General features: G+C 39.7%; 1 pseudogene; it reads left to right on the top strand.

Moving 5' to 3' along the window:
* The first annotated feature begins 3,329 nt into the window (after positions 1 to 3,329).
* Positions 3,330 to 4,232, top strand: LOC118834410 (annotated as a pseudogene).
* Positions 4,233 to 10,677: the final 6,445 nt, after the last annotated feature.

Below are 10,677 nucleotides of genomic sequence, written 5' to 3' on the forward strand. Positions count from 1 at the left end.
AAAGAGCTTGGGAAAGAAGAGAAATTGCAAAATAAAATATTCCTTGGCTCTTGGTAGGAGCTTTAGAAAAGTTGGATTGCCAATGTAAGTAAAGGGAAGATAAATCGTCCTTGTGTGATAGGCGATTAGAGGCTGAGATGAATGAGCTTTTGGTCTTTAAAAATTGTGCCTTGAAGCAGAGTAGTGGATTATGTTTTTAGTAATAATACAGATGAAAAGGACAAAGGTAATAGAAGTGGGACCTCAAAAATTACAGATAAGAAGTGTGATCTCTGACACATTGTATTCTCTGTAAAATGGGCTAAATCCTCATAAAATTAGGACTATAAGGAAAGAGAATAGAAGCAGGAGTGATAATGAGGACTGAGACTCAAAGAAGGCAGTAAGAAAGTCTCAGGCTTTATGCCATGACTATCCTCAGGATACTACTTTGAGAAGAATGGCTTCCTCCATAGAAGAGTCAGAGCGGCTTTAGAAACATTTCTGGAGGACAGACTTCACCACTAAGACAGTTCAAAGGTCATAAATGAAATTTAAACAACAAACTAATGAATTATTCAACCAATGGTTGATGAGGGTGTGGTTGAATGGGTCAGTTTTATTTATCAGCAAATTTAGCTGATTTATCAGCAAATCACAAAAGATTTGCTTTTGCAAAGTAAGCTGAAAAAATTAGAGACCTAAAATGGGAATTTCTCTTTTTGTTCCTTGTCAGGTAGACAAAATGAGGAGCTCTGCATAGTTAGATGCACAAAGATAAATTCATCCTGTGTCTGGGTCCCCATTGGGGAACACCAAAGGAAGAAGTAAAATTTCTTAGAGATGGGTTTGGGAGGAGACTGGACAAGCTGATGGAGCAGAAGGAAGCTCTCCAGCGTAGTTTTTCCCCACAACTACTACAATAAAGACCTCAGAGTACTAGGCTGAATAGTGATTGGGAAATCCAAAGAAAAAACACAATAAGTCCATTTTCCAATCCAGAAATCAGAAAGAAGAGCTAGCCAGTAACTATTCCTAGTGTGGACTAAGGAAGGAACCTACTATTAGACATGGAGCTGATCTACACCTGTGTTCCAGGGTAAGTAATGGTTTTAGATCTAGCAGGGACTGAGTCTGACACTGTTTACCTTTTAGGCAAAAAGAGCCAGCCAGAAGCAATGTGGAACTGACTTCACGGTAGGGTTGCAGATTCAGCCCCAGGCTGATCGGAAGCCTACAGGTCAGTGACAAGGGCAGGGAATTCAAAACAAAGGGAACTTGCAATTCTGTCCCACTGAACATGAAGGTGCTAGGATCAGCAACAATCTACTGGAGCTCCAACCAGATGTAAGCCTTCATTTGTGTTCAGACCCATACTTGGGTGAGGAGCTTGCAAAGATCAGACAAGGATGGCAGAGGTTAGTCTTTGTCCTAGATGAGACCACTTAGGGCACACTAAAAGTCTGCAAGTGCCTGGCCTGTTGAGATTCTTGAAGGACACAGCACTCAATACCTGCTGGAAGCATTAGCAGGCCCCCAGAGAAAACAAATCAGAACTGAACAAGGTTCTGAATTCCATACAAAATTGTGCAGAGCCTGACCTGGATACACAGTTTCAATTCATGAAACAGAACAGGAAGAATGAGTAAAAACAAACAAACAAACAACAACACACCTCCATGACATAGAGTTATGATGGTGCCAGGGAAATGCAAGACACAAACCCAGAAAAAAAGGAATAGCTCTAAAACATTTACAAGTCAAGCTTCAAATAAAAATTCAGTTGGACCACAACATTAACTAGAATTATTCAAAGAAATGAAGTATGTGTTTTAAAATTATATAAATGAAATGAAAATGCTAGAAAAAAGAATTGGAAAAAAGATGAGGGCTTTGGAGGAAGAACTTGGAAGGATAATTAATAGCTTAGTACAAAAGGTAAAAAAAAAAAAACTTCACCAAAGGTGAAAAAGGGTTTAAGAAAGAAAGAAGGGAGGGAAGGAAGGAAGGAAGGAAGAAAAGAAGGCAGGAAGAAAGAATGAGTGAGAAACAGTAATTGAGGTCTAGAAGAGGAGAATAAAAGAGGGGAAGAAGCATATTGAATCAAGTATAGAGTACTAGTGTTGAGTACACTCTTCTCTCACTACCCTCTTCTTTGTTTTGTAAAGGGGGAAGGAAGGAAACAAACAGATGAAAAAGCATAAGAGAATAGGATGAAGCTAAATACATAATTAATAATCATCACTATGAACACGAATAGGATGAACTCATCTATGAAATGGAAGAAGATAGTAGAATGGATTACAAAACAGAATCCAACAATATGTTGTTTACAAGAAACACACTTGAAACATAAAGGCTCATAGAAGAGTTAAAATAAGGTACTGGAGAAAAATCTATTATGTTTCAGCTGAAGTAGAAAAAGTATAGGAAGCAATAATGATCTCAGATCTCAACAGCAAAAAAGACTTGATTTAAAAAAACAGGGAAAGTACTTTATGTTGAAAGGTACTATAGACATTGAATCATTATCAGTACTCAACAAATATGCACTAAGTGGTACAGCATCCAAATATTTTTTAAAAAGTTAAATGAATTACAGAAAGAAACAACAAAACTATAATAGTGGAGAACCTCAATATAACCTTGTCAGAGCTAGTTAAATCTAACCAAAATAAGAAAGTAATTAAAGATTTGAATAGAATTTGAGAAAAGTTAGATGTGATAGATCTCTGGCAATTATTGAGTGGGAATAAAAAGGAATATACCTATTTCTGAGACATGTATGTTATTTTTACAAAATGCGCTAGATACTATGGCATAAAAAAACCTCACAAACAAATGCAGAAAGGTAGGACTATAACTGACCAAGGGGTAATAAAAATTGATTTAATAAAAGGCCACTGAAAAAAAAGATTAAAATTAATTAGAAACCAAATAACTTAATCCTAAAGATTTGATGGAGGATCTTAGAAAACACAGATAACTTAATTAAAGATGGCAATAAAACAACATACCAAAATCCTTAGGATGCAGACAAAGTAGTTCTTAGAGGAAAATGTATATTTCTAAACACTTTCATTAACAAAATAGAAAAAGAATAGATCTATGAACTGGACGTTAAACTTTAAAAAAAAACACAAGAAAACCATTGACTTAAGAAAACTTAAATACCAAAATAGAAATTCTGATAATAAAAAAAATGAAGGGAATTGAAAGCAAAAATCTCAACTGAATTAATCAATAAAACTAGGTGCTGTTATTTTAAAATAGATACACTAGCTAAGTTGATTTTAAAAAATAGAATGTCAAGCCCTTTCCTCACTGCTGCCTGCTGTATTGGCTTTGGGACTAACCTTTCGCTGCTGCCCTCCCTTCTCACGGAGTGAAGATGGCAACCAGCTTCCTGGTGCATGAGAAGATCTCGTTTGACAAACTCAGATATGATGATGCAGAGAGAAAGTTCTACGAGCGGATGAATGGTCCTGTGCCTGTCTCCTCCCGACAGGAGAACGCCAACAGTGTGATCCTTCGTGACATTGCCAGAGCCAGGGAGAATATCCAGAAATCGCTGGTCAGAAGCACAAACATCAGCTCTTCCAGTGGTCCCAGTGGGGACCATAGTGAACTGGTCACCAGAATTTCCAATCTAGAAGCAGAGAACCAGAGCCTTCGGAATGTGATACAGGACCTACAACTCACCATCGTCAAGCTCGAAATGGGGCTGTGTACCCTGGAGAAATGTTCCCCCTCCCACTGCTCTCTGGCCCCTCAGACTCAGCATGTATCCCCTATGCAGAAGGTGGAACTACTCACCACATCACCTGCTAAGAAGGCGGCCACTCCAGAGGACGATGATGAGGAAGATGATGATATTGACTTGTTTGGTAGTGATGATGAGGAAGAGGACAAGGAAGCAGCACGACTTTGGGAGGAATGGCTTAGGGCAGTATGCAGAGAAGAAGGCCAAGAAGCCAGGGCTGATTGCAAAGTCTTCCATCCTCCTAGATGTCAAGCCTTGGGATGACAAAACAGACATGGCAAAGTGGGAGGAATGTGTCTGCCCCATACAGCTGGATGGACTGGTCTGGGGAGGCTCCAAGCTGGTGCCTGTGGGGTATGGCGTTCAGAAGCTGCAGATCCAGTGTGTGGTAGAGGATGACAAGGTGGGCACAGACATCTTGTAGGAGGAGATCATCAAGTTCAAAGATTATGTGCAGAGCATTGACATTGCTGCTTTCAATAAGATCTAAAAGGCCCCTGAATGTGTGTGAATCTGTAACCAAAATACAGGCTGAGATTTGAGGTGCTTGGGCCACTTCTGGACTAGGGTATCCAGGGAAGGGGGGTGGTAAGGGCAACCTCTGAGGAAGATAAAGCAGGGGCCCTGACCTTCCCTCTCCTGGGGGAACAATAGGGCCTTCAAGAGATGCTTCAACTGGACTCAGGACGGTAGAGTATGGCCTCTCTTGTGGGCTAGTCCTCAGAGCCACTGATCAGACACTAGGCTTTCACCACCCTGTCAGGGCCTCAGGGTCCAGTGGTCCTGGACCAGGTCAGAGGTCATAGGGTGGGGAGCCTTAAAAGTGAATAAATGTAGAAAAATGGCAAAAAAAGAATATCAAATTATCAGTATCAAAAATGAAAAAAGGAAATACTTGTAGCAGTTCTTTTTGTGGTGGCAAAGAATTGGAAATTGAGGGGCTGCCCATCAATTGAAGAATGGCTGAACAAGTTGTGGTATATGAATGTAACAGAATACTATTGTTCCATAAGAAATGATGAACAGCCTGATTTCAGAAAAATCTGGAAAGACTTACATGAACTGATGCTGAGTGAAGTGAGCAGAACCAGGGGAATGATGATTAACTAGGATACACTTAGCTCTTCTCAGCAATATAATGATAGACAATTCCAAAAGCCTAATGACAGAGAATGCTAACCATGTCCAGAAAAAGAACTATGGAGTCTGAATGCAGATCAAAGCATACTATTTTCACTTTTTTTGTTTTTTCTTTCTCATGGTTTTTCCCTTTTGTTCTGACTCTTCTTTCATAATATGACTCATGTATAAATATGTTCAACATGATTGTACATGTATAACCTATATCAGATTGCTTGCTATCTTGGGGAGGGAGGAGAGAAGGGAGGGAGAGAGAAAAATTTGGAACTCAAATTTTTACAAAAATGAATGCTGAAAATTATCTTTACATAAAATTGGAAAAAATAAAATACTATTAAGGAAAAAAATTAAAAAGGAGATGTTATAACAAATGAAGAAAAAATAAAGAAAATTATTAGAAAGTATTTTGCCCAGTTCTATGCTAGTAAAATTGAGAAATAATGTGGATGAATATTTTTTAAAATACAAAATGTGCAGATTAACATAATAAGAAATAGAGAATTTAAATAATTCAATCTCATAAGAGGAAATTGAATTGTCATAAATTAGCACCCCCCCCCAAAAAAAACCCAGGTATGGTTAGATTTGTAATTGAATACCATCACTCTAATATTACATTAACTGTTTTCAAAAATAGGAAAAGAAGGTTTCCTACTAAGTTCTTTCTATAATGGAAATATGGTCTTGATTACTTAAGCTAGAGAGATTCACAACAGAGAAATGTGGGCCAATATCTATAACAGACATTGATACGAAAATTTTAAATAAAATAGCTCTTCTCAGCAATGCAATGATCCAAGACAATTCCAAAAGACTCATCATGGAAAATGCTATCCACATCCCGAGAAAGAACTATAGAGTCTCAATGCAGATTGAAGCATAATATTTTCTTTTTTTTTTCTTTCTGGAGGTTTTTCCCTTTTGTTCTGATTCTTCTTTTATAACATGACTAATGTGGAAATATGTTTAATATGATTGTACATGTACAGCCTGTATCGGATTGCATGCCGTCTTGGGAGGGGGAAGGAAAGGGAGGAGGAAAAATTTAGAACTCAAAATCTTATAAAAGTGAATATTGAAAATTAAACATAAATAAATAACTTTTTAAAAAAGAATTAATGTTGCTATCACAGCAGCGACCTGATTTTATGTAGATGGAAATCACACTGGTGAGGACTCAGAAACACAGTAGCAAGTAGGAGGAGGGTACTTTGCTCACAACAGAGTTACCCCCAGGATCCTAAAGAGTTTAAGCTGTAGCTGCATCATTCTCTGGCAGATTGGGGTGATCAATCCCAGAAAGAGTGTTAGAAGCTGCTAAATGTCTCAGTCGATAGGGCACTGGGCATGGAATCCATAAGACCTGAATTCAAATCTAGCTTCAAACACTTAGCTGTATGGTTCTGGGCAAGTTATTCAACCTTTGTCTTCCTAAGTCTCCTTAACTTTAAAATGGAAATAATAATAGGTTGTGGGATCAAATGAGACAAGATTTGTAAAGTGCTTAGCACAGTGCCTAGCATATAGTAGGTACTTAATAAATGCTTGCCTCCTTCCCTCCACACCACATTGGTCTTATGCAGTTACAAAGCTAACAGTCCCTATTTAATCAGTCCGTAGTTTCCAAAGAGTCATCTGATTTACCACTTCAAGTTTTAAATTGAGCTAAGGGACCACAATGCCCTGCAATCTTTGTTATTTCTCTGTCCTGAATCAGGTCCTCTAAATTATCTAACAGTGTCTCTCTTCTCACATTTTCTCTTACAACTGTTTCTTCACACATGCATTTTTATCAGATTTTCGCAAACTAAAGTTCTATCTCTACCCCTTTTCAAACCAAACTGTTCAAATACAAAAAGGGCAGTAGTTAGAGCCTTCAAAATTTATTTGATTACTTTTCTTCTTTCGCTTTCAAAGACCAAACTGCTCACATATGAAAGGCGTGGTACTTTCCACTAATTGTACATTACCATCCCAAACTATCCCATGGGGAAGGAAATTTGCCATTTAAGGGGTAACTGAATCATTTCTCCTGATTTATATAGAGCTTTCTGAAGGGGCAGAAACCTCAAGGCTTGGGAGACTCTCATCTGAGTATGGAACAGGGAAATATTGGAGAGGGTTAACTGAGCATATATCTAAAAGTAGTTCATTCTGATCAAGTAAATCTTCCCGAAGGTGGAATCAGAGAAGCTGCTGTAGTGCAGAGTTATCTGAGACTTCATATCGTCAGACTAATGGCATGACACTGATTTATCAAAGAGAGCTTCTGGGAAAGAGGACACCCTCGGGATGTGAAGACTAAACTATTGTTTCAAAAATCTATTCTAATATTCAATGATACCAACTGCCTGAAGATGGTGCATAGGATGGAAAACCCAATGAATATGGTGGCAACAGTCCCAAGTCTTGGACCTTCTTTACAATAAAATGGGAGCCTTGATCAGGAGCAATGGGTATAGGAGAACCCATAAGAAAGGCTATATTCTGTAAGGGCTTTGATGTTGGCTGCTAGAGCAGTAGACTTAACTGGCATTCTTTTCTTTTTTTAAAATTTTTTTTGTTTTGTTTTTTGGCAGGGCAATTGGGATTAAGTGACTTGCCCAAGGTCACACGCTAGTAATGTGTCAAGCGTCTGAGGTCGCATTTGAACTCAGGTCCTCCTGACTCTAGGGCCAGTGCTCTACTCACTGCGCCACCTAGCTGCCCCAACTGGCAGTGTTTCTGGTGATGCCTCTAGAGATGGTGTTAGCTTACTTTGAAGCATTATCTTTGGGGGAATTTATATCACCACAATTTCTGTGTAATGGTGACCATCCAGTAACTGGAGATCAGTGTGTATATGCTGTGTTTTAAAGAATTATGACAAGAAAAGATGATGAAGATGGGAATAGTCAACGTTGGAGGGGCTATAAAAAAGGTAAGAACACTAGTGCATTATTGGTGGGGCTATGAATCAGTACAAACATTTTGGAAAGCAATTTGGAATTATGTAAATGAATTGAATAAATTATCCATACCCATTGACCCAGAGATTTCATTACTAGACATACACCCCAAAGAAGCCATCGATAAGAAGAAAGTCCCCATATACACCAAAATATTTATAGCAATGCTTTTTGTCATAGTGAATAGGAAACAAAGTCAGTGTAACCAGAGTGACCTTTGGTTTCTTTGAGTGACTCAGCTTACCTCATTGAGCCTCACTGGGCGCTGGGGCTTCACTTCCGGGGCAGAAAGCCCAGAAACCACGCCAGGAGGAAGAGAACTTCCTGTGTGATGAGTCATGGGGCTGGCTGAGGGGAGGTGTTGACTCCAGAGCCACACCCTTGTAACCAGAATAGCCTTTGTTTTCTTTGAGTGACTCAATTTATCTCAGTGAGCTTTACTAGGTGCTAAGCCCTAGACCCAAACCCCATTAGGTGTTAATGTAATCCATGTGGATGTGAACCTCCCAGGGTCCTAAGGGGAGGGGCCAACTCAAGAACCAATCACCAGAGTCTGAGCTCTGGTGATTCAGATGATGTTTAATGTCTGAAGCCCTATAAGAAGGGAGGACAGAGCCATTGGTGCGGGGTTCCTGAGATGGTGTTGATGAGTAGGCTCCGGGCAGCTGTAGCTAAGGAGCCCTCCAGCTCTTAAACCCGGATGCTGAAACTTTGATTGAACTCTGGTAACTGTGTTAAGATTTGAATCAGACAAAGTCTGTTGATGTTTGTAATTTGTTTGCATTTTGTTTTGAAGTTCAGGGTGCTGGCTTTTCCCCCTGAACTAATTGAATAATATTTGAATGCTGAATTAAAAGTAAGCTTGTCAACCCCTTCACCTTGCTTCTCTTGTTTAAGCAGATCGAAAGAACCTGTGCTGTTGGCAGCTTTCTGGGTGCTGGCTGTGGGTGAATCTTATACCCCCACAGAAGCTGCTACCCGGGTTGTTAAAACAGCCCTATTGGGTGTTAACCTGGTCTACGCTAGGGGGAGGGGCCAACTCAAGAACCAATCAGCCCTGATCATTCAGGTGGCACTTGATGATGTCAAAAACTCTATAAGAGGGGAGAGGACAGCTTGAAGACCCTCTTTCCTTTTCTGGTTGGCGCAGCAGCGGTGGGGAGTGTGACTCTGGGCCAGCCCTTGCTCTCGGGTCAAGCCCAGATGTTGGTAACTATGAATGGTATTGGGTCTGTCTGTTGATATTTGTAATTTGTTTGTGTTTAGTTCTGAAGTTCGGGATGGTGGTTTTGTTTTCCCCTGAACTAAATGAATAATCTGAACTTCAGGATTCTGGCTGTTTGTTCCCCTGAACTAGCTGACTGTAATCTGTATTTGGCCTGTCTGTTGATGCTTGCCCGTATGCTCCCCTGAACTAACTGAATGCTGGCGTTTCTTTTTCCCCTGAACTAAATGAATGTTGTCTGTATGCTAACTGAATGCTGGATTAAAGTAAGCTGGTCAACCCCTTCACCGTGCTTTCCTTGTTTAAGCAGATAAAAAGAACCTGCGCTTTTCCGGCATGCTGGCAGCCTCCTGGGTGCGTCTTACGCCCCCACAGAAGCTGCTAACTGATTGTTAGAACAGTCAGAACCCATTGATTGTAGAATGGCTAAATAAATTGAATAACATAAATGTAATGGAATATTATTGAGCTGTAAGAAATGGCAAAATGTAATAAATACAGAGAAACATGGAAATACTTATGTGATCTGATACGGAAGAGAGAAGAGCCAAGAAAACAACATACACAGTAAGTACAACAATGTAAGTAGAAAGAACCACAACTACAAAGAAATAAAAAATGAATGTTTCAAAATTACAAAGGACAATCATGGCCCCAAAGAAGATATGTGAGAAGAGACCCCCAACGCTACTCCTTTGCAAAGGTAGGAGGTCTACAGGTATGGAATATTGTATATGTTTTCAGACTTTTTCAATGTATTAATTAGGTTCGTTGATTCTTTTTCTCCTCTTCTTGTTTTTCTCTTTCTTTAAGAAAAAATATTCTTCGTTTATGGAATGCTTCTTTGGGAGGAGGGAGGAGGAGGGATACTAGGAGAAATTCTGGTGATATAAAAAATGAAAAAAAAAGATGATGACTGAAGTAAGCTGTCAATTGTTGAATTTGTATAATATTTCTGTTTGGGAGTGATAGCAAACTCTTATGGTAGACCTGAGTACCGCTGCCCGTCTCCCAAGGACAGCCTGGAATTTGGGGATTGTCTTAAAACTGTGCTGAATCAGGGAAGTTCTTAGCACTCTTTATATGGATTTGAGGAGGTCATTTAGAGCTGTGCTCTGTGGATTTTGTTGGGTCTTTTTGGTATAAGGCATTGGGAATGGCACTTGAAAAGGTGGTGCTCACCAGGATCTCAGAGATCTTTTGTTGTTGAGTGATTTTTCAATTGTGTCTGACTGTTTGTGACCCCATTTGGGTTTTCTTGGCAAAGATACTGGAGTGATTTGCCATTTCCTTCTCTATCTCATTTTACAGATGAGGAATTGAGGCGAATAGGGGTAGGAGACTTGCCCAGGGTCACACAGCTAGTATGTATGTGAGGCCAGATTTGCACTCACAAAGATGAGATTTCCTGACTCCAGGCCTAGCACTCTATCCACTGCACCACCTAGCTGAGCACAGTTGAGCAATGTTAAGTAGGACATTACTTAGCAGCAGCCTTGTGAATTTAAGATATCAAGAGCTCCTGGGTTCTTTAGTCAGTGCTGACTGGGAGCAAGAGGAATTTCCCATCCTGAAGTGGATAACCATAGATAGGAGGAGAAACCCAATTTCTATCCAGCCAG

The sequence above is a fragment of the Trichosurus vulpecula genome, chromosome 1 (assembly GCF_011100635.1).
Source record: "Trichosurus vulpecula isolate mTriVul1 chromosome 1, mTriVul1.pri, whole genome shotgun sequence".
NCBI classification, from domain to species: Eukaryota; Metazoa; Chordata; class Mammalia; order Diprotodontia; family Phalangeridae; genus Trichosurus; species Trichosurus vulpecula.